Source organism: Paroedura picta, chromosome 6, assembly GCF_049243985.1.
Source record: "Paroedura picta isolate Pp20150507F chromosome 6, Ppicta_v3.0, whole genome shotgun sequence".
NCBI lineage: Eukaryota > Metazoa > Chordata > Lepidosauria > Squamata > Gekkonidae > Paroedura > Paroedura picta.
Window position 1 is genome coordinate 31224622 of NC_135374.1, and position 24520 is coordinate 31249141.

Here is a 24520-nt window from a genome sequence, read left to right on the forward strand (position 1 = left end):
CTTATTTTGCAAACTGCTCCACCCCCATTTGTCTGTTTTCTGTTTGACTGGCTTTTCTACCAGTCAGGAGGTAGTCTTCCCTGTATTGTGGCCAGGTAATTGCAAGAGGTAGTACTATTCAACAAACCTGTGAATTTACACAAGATAACAAACCACAATTATGGGTTGTAAGATGTGAAAACCAGTCACAAATTTTATTTTTGAATCCTGATTGGTCCCAGCCAACAAATACTGATTTTTAGACTGCCTGCTTTCAAAAAATCACAATGAGCTGGTATTTGATCAAACTGTAATTTATACCAATATTTCAATACAGTCCTTTTCTTCAGTTAGCAGATTATGGAGAGTGCTTCTTGTTTCTAAGTTCTAAACATATTTTAGTGTGCCTCTTTGGCCCATTATGCACGGCCGCCGAAATGGCGATTTTGGATCACATGGAAAACACGGAGGGGGAAGACGCGACGCACACCGGTTATGCACGGGGCAGGGCGCGACGGCGGCAAAACCCAGAGTAACCGATTATGCACAGGCCAACCCGGCGCCACTTCTGGTTGCGCCCTGGTCACCCGGAAGCTGCGCTTTCTTCCATGTTTCGCTAACGCGGCTTTTTCGGCGGCATGCACTGAAGCTGCGGCCGGTTGCAGCCGGCACCGTGCGTTATCGGTGATTTTAGTCGCCGCCATTCCACCCCGAATGTGCGCTAAAACCCCTGTGCATAATGGGTCTTGGTGTTTATTAAAGGTTTCCAGTTCAGAGTAGGGGGTATCATTCTGACTTTTTTCATTTGGTGTCGAAATGCGGGAGACAGCATTTAAGTCCCCAGGCACGGCACGGAGAGTTTTTCCCGCATCTCTGTTGGGCAGTTCAGTTTAAAGGTCTTGGCTGAGTTCAAGTATGCAAAGAAGTGTGTCACACCAGGCTGCTTAAATGAATGGCTTTATTATGAAGAGAAGGAAACTTTGTATAAAACGAGGAGAGGAGAAAGTGCTGTCTATATGACTTACACTTGTTCTGCATTCGTTCTATATGTTTTGAAGGCAAACAGGGAGGAAGTATGCTCAAAGGAGCGGGAAGTCTCCAATGAGCCAATCTGGACATTTGAAAATATTTGAAAAATATCAAGAAGTTCCTAATCTAACTGTTCTAAATACATTTCTCCTCCAATGACCACTGTTGGATATTCTTGATATGCTTTTGAATCATGCACACTACATATCTGTACACCGCCCGTGGCGCCGCGGGCGCCACGGACTAAATAAAATAGTAAGGGGTTCTGGGGCGGGATGTGTCCGGGATGAGGAAGGGTCCGGATTGGACCCTTCCTCATGACAGACAATCAGAGGGACCAATCGGCAGGCGCGAAGTGCCTGCCGATTGGTCCCTCTGATTCCCAGCCCCAGTAACTGCGAGCCGCGCGCAGCGCGGCTCGCAGTTGCTCCCGGCCTGACGTGTCAGGCCGGCCCCTGAGGGAGCCCCCGGCAAGACTCCAGCCGCCGAGAACCTGTCCCTTGCTCTGTCCCTCGCCTGTCCCTCTGGTCCCTGCCTGCTAGCGCCCATTGTCTTCTGGATACAATGGGCTTTTTTACTAGTCTTGCATATTCCAGTGTCACCACAAGATTTTGATGTAGTCTGGCATTTCAGAGTCTTGGGAAAGGATATTCCTTGTTTGGCCATCTTGGCAGATTAAATTTAGGAGTTGTGTTGAATATTCCTAGAAGTGGCTAAGGAGAGGGGAAAATCCTTATCTGTATCTTTGATCTTTGTCTTCCCTTCTAATCATGTCATGTTCACTTTGGTGTAGTGGTTAGGAGTGCGGACTTCTAATCTTGTGAACCGGGTTCGATTCTGCACTGCCCCACATGCAACCAGCTGGGTGACCTTGGGCTCACCACAGCACTGATAAAGCTGTTCTGACCAAGCAGCGATATCAGGGCTCTCTCAGCCTCACCCACCCCCACAGGGTGTCTGTTGTGGGGAGAGGAAAGGGAAGGTAAATGTAAGCTCCTTCGGGTAGAGAAAAGCGGCATATAAGAACCAACTCTTCTTCTTCATAGATCACCTAAAAGTCCCAAGACAATATTGTGAAAAGATCTATTCTAGTTAATTCCTGATGCATTTAATGTGTCATGTTAATACTTACGCTATGCTTCAGTTCTTTCTGGTAGTTGCAGACTGCTAAAATCCTAATGCATTATTTGCTGAATGTCTTATTTTGTTCATTGTACTGACTCATTAGGTCAATCGCTGTGAGTAACAAGACCATAAATAATGTGAATAAAAAAAAATAATTTAGAGAAAGTTGGACATCCTTGTCCAAGACAACGATTCAAAGCCCCATAATAGGGCAATCTTGCTGAAGCCAAGCAAGTCTGGATTTGAGAAATGCCTGACGGAAGCAGCCTGCACAGAAGCCCTATGTAAGTTCCCTTCAGTTCCATCAAAGAAAAGCGTAATATAAATAAAATAAGTAGGACAGGGGTAAAGTTTAATTTATGTATTTATTTTATACATTTTGTACTCTACTGTTCTCCACAATAAAGGCCACTTGTCCTATTATTCTATTCAGCTGATATCCATTTATGAACTGGACCAATATCAGGTATCCCACACTTTTGATAATCAGAGTGTAAATACTTAATCCGAAATTCTTCTGCTTGCCTCCCTATCCTTCATGTTGTCTTACCTCACAATACAGCTAGAAAGCTTAAAACTGACAAGTTTTCAATAAGAAGCTTTAAATGAATACAATCTGCATTTTAAAAGAAAAAAAAGTAATATAAATTTAATGTGACATCACAATAGTCCTCTATTGTAATTAAAGCTATGGAATTTATGCACTCCAAAAGCTACAGTCTGCACTTAATAGTATTTTTCCAGACGAGCATTTTAGATCCCCTCCACAAAAAAAGCCAATGTGGGCTGGTGTCTATCATTCAACAGACACCACAAAGTGGCAGAAATTGCAATGCTCTCTGCTATAATTTGTCTTAAAAATATGCATGACAACAGTGGTAGTCTTTCCTACATTTTCAAAGGATGAAAGCTGTTACTTTGAGTTTCCTAAATCATACAAAACAGAGACACTGAGTTTAGGAACATATCCAGCTATATAACAGGCATTCAGATCTATTTAATGATGGAGGTAGGCACTAGACCTGAAAAGTTTGGCTAAAACTCAGATTAGAATGTGCATTTAGAGACAAGCAGTGCAATCCAATGCAGAATCACACATTTCAGGTCCATTGAAGTCTTAGAAAGTTTAGAAGAGTATAACTCAACTGGCTCATCTACACTACAATTCCCTTATACATTGTTGTTCTAAATAGTGTTTAACTCTTCCAGTGTCATCCTTGCAAATGGCTTAGAAATCTTTAAATGTACTAAGAAGGCACTATAAAACAGCATTACAGGTACATATCTTTGGAAATTCAATCTATCAAAAACTTTGAAATCTAGTTTGGATCAAATGTCCTGGGAATTGCACTGGAAAGGCTTCATTGCTGGATAGAAAAGTGGGGAAGGATCTAGTTGAACTAGTTGGGCTTCAGGTAATCAGTGTACTTTAAGTAATGCTTCTGTAAAGTAAGTTAACCTATTTTTTGCTTAAAGAACCAAAAAAACAGTAGCCAGTTTTTCACATCAGACCTGTTAATGAGATAAGTAAAAGGCAGGCTTTCCAAATCATGCAAAAATTGCAACCCCAATGCTACTGCTAAGACAACAGAAAGAATATACATGTTTCTTTCAGCCTTTTGGCCAGTTTGCTTCCCTCCTTTTATTGAGAACTAGTAAGCAAGCCCGCTGCAGGGAAATGCAGCGGGCGCTAGGACTCACCGGCGGCGGGCTGGTCAGCGTCGTCGTCGGTGGCGGCGGTGACAGCAGGCTTTTGTAGGCAGCAGGCAGGCAGGTTCCCTTGGGCGGCGGTCTGACGCGGCGAGAGGCGCGAAGCGCCTCTCGCTGCGTCAGACCGCCAGGGAGGGAACCCCCGGCAGCCGCGCTTCGCGCGACTGCCAGGGGTTCCCTCGGGTGGCGGGCTGACGCGGCGAGAGGCTCCCGGCCTGAGTTGCTCCCGGCCTGACGCGGCGAGAGGCGCAAAGCGCCTCTCGCTGCGTCAGTCCGCCAGGCAGGGAACTCCCGGCAGCCGCGCTTCGCGCGACTGCCGGGGGCTCCCTGGGGCGTCAGGCCGGGAGCAACTGCGAGCCGCACTGCGCGCGGCTCACAGTTGCTCAGGCTGGGAATCGGAGGGACCAATCGGCAGGCGCGAAGCGCCTGCCGATTGGTCCCTCCGATTGTCTGTCGTGAGGACCCTTCCTCATCACGGACAAAGCCCACCTCAAGGGGGCTTAACGAATTATTTAGTCCGTGGCGTCCATGGCGCCACGGGCTGTTTAAAGATGATTAGACATATCAAGGTATCTTTCAGATGCTGAGAGGGTATCAATTGCCAGAGAATTCTTAAAATAACAGTGAACAGAAGCCCAGAGATCAAAGTAACAGGACAAATGTGATTTATAGAGATGCAGTGCATCTTTTATTTATTTATTTACCATTCCTTCATGTGTGTAGGTTAGGAAGAATTCTAGTCTTCTAACCATTTTGGCTTAGCGTTCCTCATGATTGTGGTATTATTGTAATTGTTCTGCGATCCAGAAGTACGACACACCTCTTGATGCATAGCGATTGCTGAAAGGATGTATACCAGTGCTCTGCCCTCTGCTCTGAAATTGTATTGCCTTCTGGGTAAGCCAAGGTGCTGGTTTGTCTTATGGGTCAAAGTATGTCAGCTTAGCAATAAATATGTGGATCAGTGTGATAGCACAGACTTCGAGACTGAAACTTTTCTTCTAAGAATTTATATAGATCAGACAATGCCTGAATGTTTTTAAGCTTTGCTGTGTTTTTTTCAGTTTTATGCAGTTTTTTGCAATAGGGATGCGCACTTCAATCTTTGTTTTAATCTTTTTTTTAACAACTTGTTTTTGGGTGTACCAAACTGTCATTTTTAGGCACATTTTTCAGGTTTGGGTATTTTGATATCTGAAAATTATGCCTTTAAAAACCTCAATACTTAAAAATAATATTGTGGATTTCCCCATCTCAGTGGTAGCAGGAGTAGGGGAAGGAGGAAGGGAGAGACCAAGTTGCATCCTAGCTGTCATCTGTTCTGTAGCGCATAGTCCATTTAAACATTAAAGGGCTATTATTTTCTGTGAGAAGAACTGACCGCCAAATGCGGGATGCCAGATCACCACTGAAATGAATAGTTGTTTAAAATATGCCTTGGAGCAGAGCCCCATTATTCCTAAGGGATATTCAGTTGGCTTAGTCCAAATATATGTTTGGGAGGGGGTAGGCAGGTGTTTTCAAAGAAAAGAATTGTTCTTTGAGGTTTCAATGGACTGTGCATCTCAAAACTGGTAAGAGCTTGGTGCAGTTTGTCTTTCTCCATCCCTTCCTTTGTTTCCCCAGACTCTAAAATGCTCTCCAAATTCCATGAGATTAATTATTAATATTCCGGATAATTTGGGTAATTCTAGTTTTCACTAAGGCCAGTTGAAACAGCTAATTTCAGGATTATTTTTGATATGCACATCACCAATTTCCATATGTTCTATTTGTACATGATACTTTCGCCTTATCATTGTATAGTTCCACTGATTTCTTGCCTGTACATAAACTTATTTATATATTTATGTTGTTTATAGTCCACCTTTCTCCATGGGACTCATAGGGGATTACACAGAGTGAATTAATACAGTCAAGAGAATAGGACATTGAATAAACAATGGAATAGGATTAGTATTGCAGGAGCCTGGATCCAGCCTGGAGTCTAAAAATGGAACTGAAGCAAAGCTTAAATATTGACATGACACGTTAAATGATATGTTTAGCCTATGCAGCATAAGAGAAGGATTGCCCATCGAATTTAGTGATGTCCTCTTTTATGATTCAGATTATACCTAATGTGTCTTGGAGAGCGGGTAGGTGGATAGGGGAAGAAGTGGCTGCAGTGGCAGGACTGTTCCTGTGTTGGCAAGAGACTGCCGGATTACATGCAGGAGAATATACTGTGCATGAGAAAGTGGCAAGTGTACCGAAATGAAAACAAAGGGATTGGAAATAGACCAGTAATCAATCTAGCTTCCTATCTCAATAAACCAGGGGCTTTTTTCCAATAGCAAATCCAGGGCAATCATCACAGTGGTGCCACGACAACAAGCTTCTCTCCTTTCTATTAAATCTACATTTGGAAGGTGGATGGTGCTGACTCATAAATTAAATTGGAGCAATATATACAGTGTATATATATTTCTGTCACTTTGTCTCAAATTAAACATGAACCTTCTCCCCTGACAAGATGATAGAAAAGTTAATTGCTCGCCCTGGCTTTAAATTGGAATTTGAATTTGCAAAATGCTAAAGGTTTATGAGATCTAAATCACGAGGAGCTTAAATTACATTCTTGTGATAAAATATTAATAAATCAATTAAAACATAAGCCGAGTATAATATTACTTTTCGTAGGAACCTTGAACACAATAATTCATTAAAATGTGCAGTAGCAATTATTGCATCTTCTTAATATTAGGTTTTCGTAGTTTTTAGCTGTGGCCAGACAACACGACAGGATGACAGGCCATGCAAAGGGTGGGCTGGAATTATCCCAGTACAGAACCTAGCACAGAATTCCTGACCACAATAATCGGCTACGTTTTTATACTCTTGAATCCAGGCATTTCTCTTTGTATTGTATTTGTAAAGCAGAAGTCCCCCCTCCCCCTTACAACATAGTAATCTCCAGTCTGTGGGTGCCCCATACAATGGGTGAATATTGCTCCCTTTAGGAGATACCTATTGGTATCAGTGGGAACATTTCCATTGGCTTCTGTGAGCTTTGGATCAAACTGGCAGAATGCAGACATTCCATAATTGCCCACATCACAACGCAAGGAGAATTATAGTGCCCATGATGCCAAAAAGCCAATTCTACAGCAGATGTCACAGTATTGGTACAGTACCACAACGTATTCTCACCATGGCAATGGAGAAACTTCAGTGAGCATTTCCCCTGTTTTATGAAAAAAATGAACAGTGTATTTAGTGACTTTTTTGTGTGCTCTTCTAACATGCCTTTAGAGTGCTATTTCCTTTTTTTTCTTGTTGCCATTGAAATTCATTTCCATCGTTAATATAAAAATCACCACAAATCATGGTTGGGGGTCAATCCAATGCCAGCTCAGTTTACATATAAGTTTGTTTTGTTGTGAAGACTAATTTCCACACAATCTGTTTTGCCACTGTATAAATAGGGCTTGAAGGCACAGTATGAGGCATAGCTTTTACTTGAAGGTGGTATGGAAGCTCAGCATGCATTTCTTTATGTGCAAACCTTATTACTCAAAAATGTTGTTATTCTACATATTTGCACACCTTTGATGCCTGTCAAATTAAGAATGCAAGTCAAATGTCAATTAACTTGTTTGTTACACATGGGTGAAATGTGCCAAAATAACAGTTGGGGAAACTTCAGGTACTTCATTTATATATATGGTAAGGTCAGCAGTCATTTTGTGAGTCTTATTCACAAATATTTTGCCTGCCCTGCAAAAAAAAAAAAAAGTCTGAGAAATGTGATTGCAGTTGTTTCTTTACATGGCGAAAGACCCATGGATTTCTTTGAGAAATGTGATTGCAGTTGTTTCTTTACATGGCGAAAGACCCATGGATTTCTTTGAGAAATGTGATTGCAGTTGTTTCTTTATATGGTTAAAGACCAGTGGATTAATCATTAAAAATCCTTGATTAAGCACCCAGTGGCCAGATACTAGATAAGTGAGGCTTCTGTTCCACTCCAGTTAGTATGGCCTTCTCTTTCTTTCCTGTCTCAGAAGTAGTCGGAAACTGGCCTCATATGACAGGCAGTGAAGAGCAGAGCTCTCGCCTTTGTTTTTAGCTTTTCGGGTCAACTGATGGTCCATTGTGTTAACAGTATGCTGGCCTAGATGGTTCACTGGGCTGATCCTGCTGGGCTGTTCTTACATTATCAAGATTGGTGCACAGGGGATAGAAAACTTGGGGGAAAAATATACCACATGGGAATTGTCAAAATTACAGCATACGGAAAAATGTAGTCTGGAGCAGGATTTCTGGAAAAATGAGTAAAGGGATTTGAGGAGGTAGGAATCCTAGGAACTCACTAAAATAAAAGAAAATGGCTGGCAGTGAGATTAGGAAAAGAACCTGAGAAAAGATTTCAGTTTCATTTTGGACTACATCTCAGCTAGATGTTGAATTGTTGAGCTTAACTTTAAATGCTTGTTGGAGCAGCATCAGCAAGATTATAGGGATGTCCTCTGGCATGTGAGTATGATATGCCCCAGGTATTCTCTTTTTTATTTATTTTATTTATAATTTGATTTCTAGACCACCGCTCCCAGGGAACTGACTTGCGGCAGTTTGCAACATATGTAAAAACATGATTATATAATAATATTGTAACAATAAAATCCCCCTTCTTCCTTCCTTTGCTGTTGAAGGAGGAATGTGGCTGCAAGCATCCATTTTATTTCTGGTTTATTATAAGCAAAGGAAGTCAGGCCTACAGAAGGCTACCTAGAAAGCTTTGTGTGTCAGAAATAAGCCAAAGGAGTGATGCAGTTAATCTGCACAAAAGGGCTAGGTAGTATGCGTCCCCCTGCTCCACAACCTGACACAACAGAGAAAAAGCCCCCAAGACTCATTTAAAGGGGGCCATTGCCGCTGTGGGGGAAGAACGCCAACAGGGACCTGGCTGGTGGGAGAGAACTCCCAGCACTGGCATTCTCTGGGCAGGGTGCGTGTTGGCATGGCAACAGGGGGCGTGGCTGAGCTAGGCGTCAGTTAAACCAGTGGTCCGCAACCTTCCGGTTGCTGCGGACCGCCGCTCCGGAGTGGCGGGAGAGGGCGGCCCGGGGCCCCACGCACGGGCAGCAGCCCCAGCGCAAACATGCATGCGCGGACTGCTGCGCATGTGCGTTTACGCCCATCAGCGGCCGCAGCTCCCTCTCCCGGCCCCTCCGGTCCGCCAGCAAATTGGCCGCCAAAACAGCCAATTAGCTTGCGGCTCGGCAAGCTTGTCTTCCCCCCCTCCCAAAACAAGAAGCTTCGGTGGCCGATTTGCTCGCGGCCTGGCGAGCTTCTCACTTCGGGGGGGGGCGGGAAGAGGGAGCTGCGGCCCGGCGCAAAGGCCCGCGGGTTGGGGACCACTGAGTTAAACGGATGGCCTGACATTACTCGGCCTCTTTTCCCCATCAGGGTGCCCAAAGATGCGAAAGTAATATGATCTGGCCAGTGGCTGATCATATCAATGATCCTGTATTGTTTTACCTTAATGTCTCCTTCCTAGTGAACTAATCCTTCTGGCAGCCTCCTCCTGTCTTTAATCACTGACACATCAAAATCCAATCAACAGATGTCCCACCACATCTGGATTCCCCTTCCATACAAAATGTATATGTGGCCCCACATCCTTGGACCTGCCCAGAGCCTTACGTCAGCCCATCAATGTTTCTTTATCAAAGTCCAGTTCACCCATTAATGAACCCTCCATTTCTTTGATATTGCTCAATTAACCCTGTCAGACATTGTCTGAGGGCCTCCGTTCTCTGTCCCTAGGCTCCAAGATAGCAGAGGCAAGCCATTTCTGTTCTTGTATTTGGCTTTTTTTTTAACGCAAAAGGCTGTTTCTTCTTATTTTTTTTATTATTATTTGATTTATTTTTCTCTTGTCGAAGAGTAACTATAAATTTTCTTTGACTCAGATTTAACCCCCTCTCACACCCAGCCGCCTCTTTGCTTTTTTATCTGTATCATCATGTGAAGATTAAATTGAATGCATGTTCTTAGGGACCTTTTTATTTGTTTAAATAAAATCCTTATTAATTTTTAAGAACTGCCTCTGCCTAAGATCTCTTTGTATACATTGGTGGAGTATCTCAAATTCAAAAAACCTTTAATGGCATATAAAACATCATGAGAACAAGGGTAATTCATAATTATAATTAAATGGTAAAATTACATAGTCTAGATAAAACAAATAAAATAAAATAAAATAAAATAAAATAAGCAGTAACCAACAGTAGATTCCTCCAGAATGCCCAGCAATCAGTAATTTCCACCAATTGTAGGTGCCCCTGGTCTAGACCTGATTCTTGCCTAGCCGACTGTTCCTTTGTATCACAGTAGCCAAGAATTCGGCCACCAGTTCCGTTATTTCTGGGGACCTATCAGCTAACAAATGTCTGGTTATTCTGTCCATAGGGCCAGAAAGGTCCATCGTGATAGGGACAACAAGTCGTGGTCTAAGCATAGAATGTGATGGCCAATAGAGTAGAATATGTGGCACTGAGTCAGGCTCTAATTGGCAAAATTTACAAAGTCTGTTCCCAATTGGTACATTTCTGTATCTGCCTGCTAGGACAGGGTGGAGTATCTCACTAGTTGCCCCTCTTGAATAGCTTATTGTATCCTAAAATTGTTAATTCCCCCATCATCAATTTTGGAGACAGGTGTGCTTCAGGTAACAAGTATACTGTACTTAGATCAGTTTGTAATTACACTTTTGATCTGGCCTCGACTGAGGCCTTGGCCCTGGCCTCAACTGGTGGAACACTTTGCCAATCCAATCACTGCAAGTCCTTAACCAGTCATGCAAGGCCTCTAAGACAGACCTATTTCACCAGGCATATGGTTGGGACTTAGAAGTGCTGGCCCTGCTGCTGGGAACTGAGGAAGACTGCTTTGGAAACTCTGAACCCCCCCCCCCCTTGATTGTAGTGCTACTGATATCTTTATTGGTATACTATACTTCATTATTCATGTTCTGTAGAGTGGATTAATTTAAAGCAGCAATCATATAAATAATTGAACGTACTGGATTGTCCATAACATTTTCCCCTGTCGTTTCCTAAGCTTAAGAGTTTAGGTGGTATGAGTGCAACATTGTGCTTTTGTTTTAGTTTGTATTTGTGTCAGTCCACACCTTTGATAACCGTACTTTAGCAGGTGGACAGTAATTGTCCACACAGCTACTGAAAACTCAAAGTATCCTCCATGTGTTAAGCTGTGTCTCCCCCCCCCCCCCCCGAATATAAGAAGACATTTTTGCATGGGAGAATTTGCACACGTGAAGCTTACTTTTTCTGAATCCAACCATAGGTCTCTCATTGTCAGTATTGTCTGCTTAGACTGGATAGGTTCTCCAGAGTTTCAGGCTGTCTTTCACATCACTTACAGCTTAGTGCTTTTAATTTGAGATGCGAGGGACTGTGTTTCCTCACTGTTTGGCCTATCACTGAGGAATTTTGAATTTCCCTCAGCAAACCAAGTAATTTAATCATTGCTCTATGATTGAGTGACAACCTAACATGCTTTAGAAATAGGTAAGAAAAAAGGGGTGCTGAGAACAGCCTTCTCATATTACTTAACTTGAAAAGGGAGACCACCACGGGTGGAAGAAAGAGCTTACTCATTGCGTTCCTGTCCTGTATCTCACCCTGCTTTCATTGGGAAGTACATTTGTTATTTACCTGCACTTTAGGAAGTTGCCTCTCCTTTTGGATGAGAGCTATTGTAAGAATTTCCCTGTCTGATGAGGGCACAGAAGTTCTTGCAGACTATGGTAAACAGGATTTGGCTCGCATGCTTCCATAATCAGGCTTACTTGCGCTGAAACAGAGATTGCTCTATTGCGGTGCCAGGCTTCTAGCAATACCAACTGTTAAATAATAAACAGGCCCTGGCTGTTGGCAGCTTTTCTCTTCTACCCCTCTCCCCCAAAATCCTGACAACATGGAATACCCATTTTCTGCGTTTACCTGCGTGTATGTATTTGCTACACCAAACTGTCTGTGTGGAGGTTGAAATGGTGCAGAAGCATCAGTCTAAGTCTAATCTTCTTAGTTTATTATTCTCTCAGGACCTCGGGTGATATAGCAAACATGCAGTGCCTTGGCAGCACTAACAATGGCTGTGCTGTCATTGTAGATAATATTACAGACTTTCGCCTAATGCCTGGGATAATTGTTTTTCCTCTCCTCATTTTCCCCCTTCTTCTTGTTTGGGAATTTTGTTATGTTTGTTTTTCTTTGTCAGGTTGTTCTTTAATCAGCTCTGGGCTTTTTCCCCCTCCCCCTTCTGTTTTCCCTCTGAATCAAAAATAATAATTTTTAAAGAGGTTTAGCTTTTTTGTTGCCTGTTGGTAAAAATTAGTCTTGCTGTCTTGTTGCATTAGGAAGCTTTATTGTGGCTTGATGTGTCATTTCTTCATTGGGGAAGCTGATACCGTATGAATGGATTGTGGAAGGGGAGAGGAAAGAGTCTGGGATAAAATTGTGTTAGCTTAAATAAAAGAACTCATTCTATGTGTATTTTCGTTTTAAACCCGGCATATTATTTAAAATGTTCAAAAATTAAAATGCTTCATTAATTTTTTTTGTATCTTTGACTATAAGGTATGGATTTTAATTAAAGTTATTGAGACAGAACAACAGTTAAATCAATAAAACACTCCTTAGTGCTGTTGTGTTTATAAGAAATGATTACTTTCATAGAAAGTTTTATTGAAATTTCATGATCAGTCTATCAATATATCCATTTTGTTTCTATTTTCTTAGGATTTACCTGCTTCATTGGCATCAGCTTCTGTAACCACAACAGAATTATAATGCTAGATGGTTCCTTAGGGTCTATTATCAGCTTCCTCTGGAAACAGCAACCTTAACAATAATAATTTTATAGTATCTCTTCCTGTATATGGCAGTGTGATGGTCTTAGTTCATTGATATTACCTATTTTAGCTTGGGATGAACAGAGGTTCCCACCTTTAGAAACTCCCTATAAAAATATGTTCTCAGGTGAGAATCCAATAAACAAGAAAGCCAGATTACAGCCTAATCTTTTGGCCTAATATGGCTGGAAAAAGCTGCATGGTGCAGGTATATGATGTAATCAGAGTTTATGGACCAAACTGTGGGATAAACATTAGTCATGTGCACACTCCCTCCTTTGATCCCTCGACCTTAGTTACACTGCAGATCAAAATTTGCAGCAGCCCTGCTCGGTTGGCAATTTTGGCGGATTCAACAGTATATGCCTGTGTGTTGACAATTATAATGTTGTGAGCTGGTCGACACCATTCATAAAAAGTGCACAGCTATCTGTGTCCCCTATTATGTGTTTTCCTTGCTGGGTTGTATAACCATTTCTGTTACGGCAGACTTTAAAATAAGACAGTAGGTGTATTGTCAATAAAAGTCGTTGTGTTCCACATTCCTGTTTTTTCCCCCATTTTTTTGATAGTCTAACATATAAACTCAAAGGGTTTAAGAAATAGTTTCCTGCTTTCACTATTTTCATCTCATTCTGTATCTGTACATTCCCAGATTTTAAAACTATCATGTTCCAGACTTTTGGTTCAGTTCCCATCTTTTCAGCAGCAGTAAAATTTAGCTAACTCACTCCTTGGTTTGTTCTTGCATTGGCACTGATTTGGTGCCAGAAGATAATGCTCAAGAGGTTAGAATAGGGCAGCTACAGGTATTTAAGGAGAGGCAGTGCTCTCAAGAGATTAATGAAGGGCTTTTGTAGCTTCTGTTGCAGAAACTAAAAAATCTCATTTCATGAAGCTGAAAAGTAAACTGTAGAAACAGAAGATGCTCTCTTCTCTTTATAAGCATTTCCTTTCTTAAAATGCATATTTTAATCTAATGGAAAGAGGCTTTTTAAACTACCGACAAGCTTTCCAAATTGTTTTTTTAGAGAGTGGGGAGTCTGTTCAGATGAGTGACATTTGCCTATCACTGTGACTATAGTATAGCTTTCCTGACATTAAAAATCTTTTGTACTACTAAACAGTTTATATAGTAGTAATATCAGAAACTAATGTTTCAACCCTAAAGACATTAACTTGGAAGTGAGTTCCATTGATTTTGCTAAAATGTTCTCTTAGATGTGCTTATGATAACATTGGCAATGAAAGAAAGCCCTGATTTCATTCTTAAAACAATACTAGCTCAGATCCCGTTCCAGTTGCACAATATCCTAACCTGACAATGCATGAGAAAATAGCTTTGCTGTTTTTTATATGAGTATAAGCACGTAGAGTAGTGTTAACTGTTAAATGGTGGGGAACTGTGCTTCATATCTCAAGAGGAGTAGAATAAAATCCCCATCTAATGTATTTTTAAACAAAAAATAATCACAGAAGAAAGAAAAAGTGAACAAATGACAAAATTCATTTCTATTAGCTAAGTGCAAATTCCCCTCCCATCCAATATTGAATTGTAATTAGGTTGCCAATTTCATCTCATATGGAGGCTTTTGGGAGTAATAGTTTAGGTTTCAAAATCATTGTTCCCCATGCCTTGGTATGAAATGCATTTTCATAATGTAAATATATATATCTATATTGTAGCAGTGGTGAGTAATGGATTTTGGGGAAGAGCTCTTCATAAACTAAAAAGACTGAGGAGATAATGGCTAGTGGGGAAAAGTTGCATAAAATAGCATACCCTTTGGGCTGTGAAAGAAGAAGCGCAGTAGGTTTTTATATGCCCTTTTCTCTCCTAGGAGTCTCAAAGCACCTTACAATTGCCTTCCCTTTCTTCTCCCCACAACAGACACCCTGTGAGCTGAGAAGCTTTCTAAAGCTTGACCATGTAAGTACAATGATACACAGCTGATTTCCATACCAGGTGCCTGAGATATTCTTGTCTTGCTCTTGCAGCTTGAAGCATCAGTTTGGGTCATATTTTGTGGAACAGCTGAAATTAGGGTTGTCAACTCTGCATTGGGAAATTCATGGAAATTTAAGAGTGGAGTCTGGAGGAGGGCAGGATTTGAGGAGGGGATGAACATCAGCAGGGTATAATGCCATAGAATTTACCATCCAAAGCAACCATAATCTCCAGAGGAGCTGATTCCAAAAGATCTTCAGGCTACACTTGAGGTTGTCAGGCACAGTTGGAGTGGCATTTAACACCTGTGTTTTGAACAATAAGTAACAGCAAAGTTTGTGCATGAACAGAGTCTAAGAACTTGAGGCATTCTCAGGGAGATAATGTTCCATATAATATGTTCAGGCCTCAGGAACAAGGAAACATATTCCAAATCACTCAGCTAGTGCAGGTGTTTAAGAACTAATGTCATGTGATCTTTCCAACTGCTGCTGCTGCTTTCTGGACCAGTTGTATTCCAAACATTGTTTAAAAGTTGCCATGTGTAAATTGTATTATTTAATAATTCATTTATGAATTTTACACCCTGCATTTTGGAGAACCTTTTTCAAAGCATCCTGCATCCATAATAAATTTTACAAAACAAATAATTGCAAATACAAAACCATAAAATATACAGAGAAAGAACAAGTTAGCAGAACTAATAAAGAGAATAGGAATGTATGTATGTATGTATGTTTGTATAACTAAGGAAACAAAGGCATAATTACTGAAAGCTAGCGGAAATATGAAGCTTTGTTTCTTTTATGTGGAACACTTGAAAATAGAGAGCCAAGCAATCAAGCAAAGTAAGCTATTTCAGAAGTCCAGGGTTGCAAACTGAGAAGACTTTGTTTTTGGCCTTTATGCCTCTTTGGAGACCTCTTCAGTTCCATTTTGTCCCTGTGGGCTAAAAGAGCAGAGATATTGTTACCGTGAGTGATCTGAATATCTCTGTCTTATTTTATGTTGGTCTTAACATATCTAACTTCACCTTAGGGGAGTCTAAAGAAAACTTCCTTCTGCTGCCACCTCACTCTGAAGAGTGACGGGTTTAGTTTAAACTCCTGGATTAAAGGAACACAACCATTCTGGGCAGTGATCAACCCAAGCAGCAGTCAAGGAATCCTTTACAAAGTAATGAGGCTACTTGTACAAGTTCATAATAAGTACTGCAAAGTTTCACAACAAAAATAGAATCCAGTAGCACCTTTAAGATCAACAAAGATTTATTCAAGGCATGAGCTTTCGAGTGCATGCACTCTTCCTCAGACTAAAGGAAAAACCATCATAACTGTGGAGATATAAGGCAAAAGCAAATTATGGCAAATTAGTAATTTGCTTTTTTACCATAATTTTGCCAGCAAAAGCACAAAATGTGTTGTGGGTTTTGGAACCAGGTGCACTAACCTTGATCCACCAAGTGTGAGAATCAAGGATTTACCAGTTCCTGGAAACATTTGTAGATATGGCAATGTGGTTATGTCTCAAGGGAGGGATTATGTAAATAACCGTACAATATTAATAACTAATAGTTGTAACAATATAACAGTATAACAATATAAAAGTATAACAATATAACAGTATAAACAATTAAACAGTGCAAACAGGTCCAGAGCACTCTGGTGGAGTTCTAAGAGGGAGGGGAGTGCAGGGGCCCTTCAGTCGCTGTTGGTTATGCCTGGTCTCAACCAAACGGAAGAGCTCCTTTATGCAGGCCCTGCGGACCTGTTTAAGCTCCATCAGGGCCCTGATCAGGGCAGAGTCTGCACTTACTTTCTTTATTCCATTGTCAATCCTGTTGAATTCAGATTCAAGCCTCTTTCTTTTCTTGAAGGGGGGGAGAGGGGCCAAGTAGGGAGCCTCTTTCTTTTCTTGGGGGGAGGGGGAGAAGATCGAAAAAGGCAGAGGAGGGAGGAAAAATCCAGGACCTACAGAAGTTGAGAGAAATTAGGGGCTTCTCCTTTAAGGCAAGCTTGTCACATGACCAGGTGTGACCTATCAGAGGTTTTCTACCACGGAGCTTTCTTTCCCAATCCGGATTTGAAAAATATTGAGCGTTAAAAGCACTCTTTTAACGCTCAATATTTTTCGCACAATAGAGGTAGGGTCACTCCGGATCAATCTTTCTTGCTGCAGAAGGAAAATTTAAATCATCCCAAATCCAAACAGAAATCACATTCTGTGTAGAGGGCAGGGACTGAATCGACCTGGGGTTGGAATAAAAGTTCCGTGCACTTTACACCCTAGTCTGGGAGTTCATTCTACCAGGTGGGGGCCAGAACAGAGAATGTTCTGGCCCTGGTCGAGACCTGGCAAACTTCTTTAGTGCCAGGGACCATTAACCGGTTGGTAGCAGTGGAGTGCAGAGCTGTTATGGGGGCATAGGCAGGGAGGTGGTCCCTCAGGTACACTGGGCCCTGACTGCGTATGGCCTTGAAGGTAATTACCAGAACCTTTAGTCTAATCCGGATTTCAGCTGGCAACCATTGCAGTTGGTGGAGAATGGGCTGGATGTGGGACCTCCACGGTGTTGCTGTGAGGATTCTGGCTGCTGCGTTTTGGACCAGCTGTAGTTTCCGGGTCAAGGCTAAGGGCAAGCCTTGTTGTTTCGGTGCTAGCATTATGTCACTCTGCCAACTAGGTTTCAGTACGGTTACTGCAGCAGTCACATTTTAAGATTACTACTGTGTCTTGGTCCAGCTCCTTTCTCTCTCTCTCTCTCTCTCTCTCTCTCTCTCTCTCTCTCTCTCTCTCTCTCTCTCTCTCTCCAGAGAGAGTACAGCTTGTGCACCAAATGGAACAGGAAAACAAGTCAGTTACCCTCTGAGCATCAAACAGCAGAAGTATCTCTGACTACTGAAGAAGCCCCTAGAGGAAACATTTTCTTCCTAAATCATCTGGTTTGTTTGGACTAATTATCAAGACAAACCCATATAGGGAGAAGAAAGCTCTTTTAATTAAAATGTGTACTTAGATGTTTAGGTCTGAAACCTAATCCCCATCTTCAGATTAAGGAAGGGACAGTTCCATCATCACTTAGTCCTGTGAATTTAGTCCTAGATTCTAGTTCACATGGTGATTCTACTTCATGGGAGGGAAACTGCATTGCAGGGATACTGTTTTGTTGGATGTAGATATAAGTTTTGGGAACTCCTGAGTTTCATCTAATAAAATAATCAGGTAGTGTAAGAACATGGTAAGCATCTCCAATTCTTTCCATGGAGTTTGACAGTGGTATCGAAATTGACGCTGCATGATATTTCAGAATTAAACCAGTTAATTTTGCAATTTGATATATTAGTGCTTTGTAATCCACAATAACAATATGAATTATTGTGCATTGTAACCTGCAACAACAATATGAATTATTATGCTCAGGAAAGTTTAATTATATGAGCTATGTTTGCTTGCTTTCGGAACAAGGGAAACGGCTGTAAGAAAGAAGATATTTCTTTAAGGAAAAAAAAGATCACCAACATTTTGACCTTGAATGTCCACTCAAATTTTATTCAGTATTTCTTCTAAAGAGATAATGCTATAAGAGCTGGTAGAAATGATTTTAAATAAAAATTTCCCCTGTCTAATCTATGGAAATTTTTGTGGAATGTCAGTGCAGTTAAAATCTAATTTAAAAACAAGTCCATTATCACTGTTACATTTAATTGTCTGAAGTAACCCATGTTGGTCTGAAGTAACTGAACAAAGTTGAGTTCAGCTTTCCCATAATATGTGGTTGTAACTTCCCTGGACACTTATACCTGCATCCCAGGGGACATCATCCTGAAACCAAGTGAAATCAGAGTACAATGACATTGTATGATGGTGTGCTGGGCACACAAAAGCTTACAACTTAAATAAAACTTTGTTGGTCTTAAAGGTGCCATTGGACTCAAACTTTGTTCTGCTACTTCAGACCAACATGTTTAGCGACTTGACTCTATCAAGTGAAATCAGTTGCTGGTATTCTCAACTGAGTTTAAAGAAGAAGAGTTGGTTTTTATACCCCTCATTTCACTGCCCAAAGGAATCTCAAAGTAGATTATCTTCCTCTCCCCACAACAGACACCCTGTGAGGTAGGTGAGGCTGAGAGAGTACTGACAGGACTACTCAGTTGGAACAGCATTATCAGGGCAGTGAGGAGCACCCCAAGTTCACCCAGCTGGCTACATGTGGAAGAGCGGAGAATGAAACCCGGCTCACCAGATTAGAAGCTGCCACTCTTAACCACTATACCATACTGGCTCTCCATTTGAATTCAAAAACATTTGAATGCTTACGTATTGTGATAGAGAGAAATACATAGCTAGGATACTGAGTTACAGCTTTGCCAGCTTTTAAATCTAACCACCCAATTCCCTTAAAGCATTAACATTCAGTTTCTCGGGAACTTGGCTGAGAAGACCAAGGCATTAACACAGAGTGAGATAAGATTAGTGTGAATCCCCCAGATCAGAATGCATGGGTTTTCTTAAGGAAGTTAAGGAAGTTAAATTGATTAACATACCAAAAGAATTTAGCATTTGAGTCAAGGAGATAAAAAGACCGAAATCTTGGTCCTAACTAATGTAGTTGGTTGGCATTTATTTATTTATATCTTTTGTGGCTGGAGCATAATTAGGTAATTTTAGACTGTGTATTTCATGGTTTTATGGAGAGCCCCCTTCAATTACAAGCTTTGATGGATTTAAGAGAAACTGGTAATGTTCATAGTCCTTTGGCTCAGAGTACACAACAAGTGATGAATTGCACTCTGTTTGAGGTGGTAAATCTGAACCTTCCCTCCCCATCTCTCTTACAGTCCCATGTCAGTTTTTCTGCCTTACTGATGGGGAATGATATGGCAAACGACTGGCAATCAAAAGGAGAGAAAAATCTTTACAGCAGGTAGTCAAACTGCAGCCCTCCAGATGTCCATGGACTATAATTCCCATGAGCCCCTGCTAGCAAATGCTGGCAGGGGCTCATGGGGATTGTAGTACATGGACATCTGGAGGGCCACAATTTTGACTACCCCTGCTTTACAGTGTCATCCCTGCATGTTTCTTTATCCCTCCACTGCCTTGTTCCTCCAGTAGTAGATAATTGTCGTCCCCAGAATGCATGAAATGTTACTGTGATGGACAATTTCTAGAAATAACTGGGGGGAAATTTAAGGTGGAGGGGAAATGGAGGTTAGCTAATAAGATCTATAGCTTGTATTCGGGTGCCCCTTCTCCTTGCTGAGCAAGGTTATCTGGTTCTGTGGGTTGTTGCCTTGAAGTCTGGCCATGATGATGCCACTCATGGCTTTAGAAGATACTTTGCAAAAGGCATAAGTTTGAATCAGAAATTGGAGTCTGTCTTTTCCTTCTTGGCAGATGTAGCATAGAATTGAGGGAGCATAGCTTCTGCTAACTCCAGACTGTAGACCTTTAACTAAAGGCTTGGCTGTGTATTTATAAGAATCTGTTTTGTGAAGCTGATGCAGCCAGTTTTAGGAATGATTCCCTGGTTTATCATATAAGTAGGACAAGTCTGGGCTTGCCATGGGCTATCTATGTTTAGTGCATACATGCTGGCTTGTCCCTTAGAAACTGAAATATTGGGGTATTCATATAGATATTATTATAAGTAACTTCTGTAGTGGTCACATTTGACATCATGTTCCAAATTGTTGTTGTTTTAATGGTGAGATTGTCAAAATCTAACAAAGCATTAATTAAGAGCCATCAAATACATGATCATTAGATGTAAATTGTTTTACTCAAAATATGTAGAATAAGTGGGGAATTTTTAAAATTTAAGAGTGCAAAAGAACATACCCAAAATGAACTGAATGGCATAGTTTTTTAAAAAGACTCTGCATAATAATGGATTAGATTTAAAAAATAATTCACTAGAGAACTTTTTACAGAACAGAATTATTTTACAGAGGCTGGATTTTGAAAAAAAGAGTTAACAGATAAATATTCAAATGTTTTAACTTTAGGAATGTGATGAGTCGGTGAGACTTTAAAATAAATGCTTTTTTAAAGTAGAATGCATTAGAACACTGTGCTTGACAAATGCTCTCTGAGCTTCATAGAATCATAGAATCATAGAGTTGGAAGGGGCCATACAGGCCATCTAGTCCAACCCCCTGCTCAACGCAGGATCAGCCCTAGCACCCTAAAGCATCCAACTTTTGCTTGAAGACTGCCAGTGAGGGGGAGTTCACCACCTCCTTAGGCAGCCTATTCCACTGCTTAACTACTCTGACTGTGAATTTTTCCCCCCTGATATCTAGCCTATATCGTTGTACTTGTAGTTTAAACCCATTACTGCGTGTCCTCTCCTCTTCAGGGACATCTCCTCTAGTGCCCCTTGAGAATTTATCCTGACTTTCCAGTTCTACATGCAGGTGAGAACAGATCATATGCAGGTACTTGTTAGGTCATGCTACTATGCCATTATCACATATCACTATGCTGCATGTTACTTCTTAATTCAAGTCAGTGGCATCTATAATACTATCACAATGCTTGCTTGACTATAGTAGGTAAGTGAGTCTGAGAGAGTTAATTGATGCTGAATTCTGGGTAAGCATGATAAAACATTTACATTGAACTATTTACACTCAACTTTTCTTGTAGATAAAACAATTTTTCAGATAGATTTTAAAATTATAATAGAATTATACTAATAATTCAAATGATTCAGGAACAGGATTCAGTAATGGGAATGGGACTGTGGACTATACTACTATTATCCAGTGCTGTAATTTTTTTCTATGAGGAAAGGCTGAGGGACTTGGAGAAGTTCAGCCTGGAGAAGAGGAGGTTGCGAAGGGACGATGCTTTCTTTAAGTATTTGAAAAGTTGTCAGAGGAGGTCAGGAAAAGGTTCCATTGGCAGCAGTAAATGGGACCTGCAGTAATGGCTTTAAACTATGTGGAAAAAGAAATAGGCCAGATATCAGGAAAAAATTTCACAGAGTGGTTTAGCAGTGGAATTAACTGCCTAAGGAAGTGGTGAGCCTCCCATTGCTGGCAGTCTTCAAGGAACAGCTAGACAAATACTTATCCTGGATGCTTTAAAATGAACCTGCATTGAGTAAGTAGTTGGACTAGGTGGCCTGTATGGACCCTTTCAACTCTATGATTCTATATGATAATATTCCTGTTTATATAATACATTACTTGCACTGTTTAACACTTTTAACTTTTGGATTTCTACAATCCTAGTCCTATAACTTTGTTTATTAGATATCTCCTTATCCTTTCAGCAGTACTGACTTTGTAATCTGTGTTGCGTGTCAGTGAGAAAAGAGGACTATAAATAGCTTAAATAATTACAATGGTTTAAAGCAGCTTAAAAATGGCAGATAAAAACATCACAATTTAAAACATACAAAATTAAATCCCAGATGCTCTTCCCTTAAAAGGTACTTACCTTTTCATATACCCCTTAAAAACCATGGTAAATAACATTACATTGTAGCATCTCCTGAAAATTTCTAAAGATGGTTTCCTCTTCACTTTTCTCCCTTTTGTGGTCCATGCCACAAAGTGGTGCTATATTAAAAGTATGGGCTGACACCTGGAGGACTACCTTAAGTGGAAGAGCAGCATTAGATACTTGACTCCAGGGACATATGGCAGGTGACAGTCATTTAGATATGTAGATCCTAAGCAATAAAGCGTTTTAAAGAACATAACCAGTGCCTTCAATTTTAAACAAGTTGGCAGCCAGTATAGGTGTTTTAAGCTAGGCATTATATGTTCCAATTGGCTGGACCTAGGCTATAGCAGGGCCACTAAATTCTGTTTTCTGTTTTTTCTTCAATGGCAGTGAAACACAAGGCACATTACAACAATCCATATGTATCTGTAGGACCATTTTCTTCATAAACCCATCTAGGTGTTAGGGTCTTCATCTGAAGTCTTTCTTGATGCCCTTGTTATTGAACAGGGAGACTTTTCTTTGGTAGTTCCCAAATTCTGTAACTTCCTTAGCAGGCATAATAACCCAGACTAGCCCAATGTCATCAGAGCTTGAAAACTGAGCAGGGTCAGTACTTGGATGGGAGACCACCAAGGAAGGCAGGGGCTGCTATGCAGAAGAAGATAGTAGCACATCACCTCTGTCCATCTCTTGCCTTGAAAATACCATGAGGTGGAATTTCAAGGGGTCACCACGAGTTGGATGGTTGTGACTCAATGATATATTTTATATTAATTAAGGTGTTTGAACATTTTTTGCACCCTTATTATTATTTTCATTCATAAAACATCCATTCCCAACTTTCCTAATATTAATTTGCAGTGCACTGTATGGCAGAAATAGACACTGGATTAGACAGATAACCAATATATATGGTCTGTTCCCAAGCACAAAACATGGGCACTAGCCAGATACCAGGGCAGACTCTGCACTTACTTTGTTTATTCTATTGTTAATCCTGTTGAATTTAGATAGATTTGAACTTGGGTCTTCCTCCCCCCCCCCATTGAAACAGGAAAATGTTCTGCACATGGTTAGGGAAGTTCAGGGGGGGGGGAGCCAAGCTTCTTTCTTTCTTTTCCTGAAAGGGGGGGGAGAGGAGCCAAGCAGGGAGCCTCTTTTTTTTCTTGGAGGGGGGGGAGAGGATCGTAGAAGACAGAGAAGGGAGAAAAAACCCAAGACCAACAGAAGTTGAGAGAAATTAGGGGCTTCTCCTTTAAAGCAAGCTTGTCACATGGCCACCTTTGGCCAATCAGGGCATCTCTACCACGGAGATTCAAAACAGCCTGCTTTCCCAATCTGAATCTTGAAATATTGAGCATTAAAAACACTATAAGATATCGCACAATAAAGGTAGGGTCACTCCGGATCAATCCTTCTTGCTGCAGAAGGAAAATTTAAATCGGCCAAAATCAAAGTGGAAATCGCATTCTGTGTAGACGGCAGGGACTGAATCGATCTGAGATTGGAATAAAAGCTCCGTGCAGTTTACACCAAGGTCTTCAGGCCTTTCCTGGATTCTTTCGATTAGATTCGTGTGAAGGCAGGGGCTGACTCACTATTGGACTCCTCCCTATTCCAAACAGGTATGCCTATCTTTGGGGCAATAGGGCCTCCAATAAGGTGCTACTAATCTCATCCAATCTCTCCTTCCCCTTTATACCCACAAAACTTAATTAGCAATAACTAAAAGAATGCCCCACTTTAGCTAATTCCTGTCCTGTAATTCAGGGGTTGTAAAAGCACTTCTATATCTTTGGTTCTATCCCACTAGAGCAATCCCAGTTATTGGTTGGTTCCTGGAAAACTTCTGAAGGTCCACGCTGAACATTGTCCTTACCTTGGATATAGTCACATCATTTGAGGCGTGGAGCCTTCAGCCACTCATCCTTTATGAGGACAGAGCATCTAGGAACACACAAGTGAGACAATCCCCACAGAATTTTTCTCAAGTTTTATTTAAAAGATGATTGCATTCAAAACTGACAAAGTCGACAGATACAAATAAGACCTAGTAATTCCCATGAAGAGTTTATGGTCACCAGTATTAATGCAAAAGAAAAAGCTAATTTTGTACTAAGCTAGTTAGTCCTCAAGGTATTAATGCATTGTAGTTTGATGTTATTCTTCACTTTATGGCACCTCCAAACACAGTAGTGTTTCACACTGCAATTTTATCCATACATTAGTTCTTCTGAGCATGCATAGATTGTCTCCATACAACCTGGGATCATGTTTTTCTGGAGGATACAGATGGTTGTTTATAGCCTTAAATCTTCCAACCCGAAACAGGCAATCCTAGT

General features: G+C 41.0%; 1 protein-coding gene across 21 annotated transcripts in view; it reads left to right on the plus strand.

The window, feature by feature from the left end:
- The window catches only part of ZBTB20 (zinc finger and BTB domain containing 20), a 643318-nt gene that overhangs the window by 193319 nt on the left and 425479 nt on the right, over positions 1 to 24520 (plus strand). For 4 of the 21 annotated variants that reach the window (XM_077341936.1, XM_077341952.1, XM_077341947.1 and 1 more), the window contains one exon: positions 14658 to 14696. The exons of the other annotated variants lie outside the window; for them this stretch is intronic. The gene's annotated coding sequence lies outside the window, so the exon portion shown is untranslated. The remainder of the gene's footprint in view (positions 1 to 14657; positions 14697 to 24520) is intronic. 21 annotated transcript variants of the gene reach the window in all.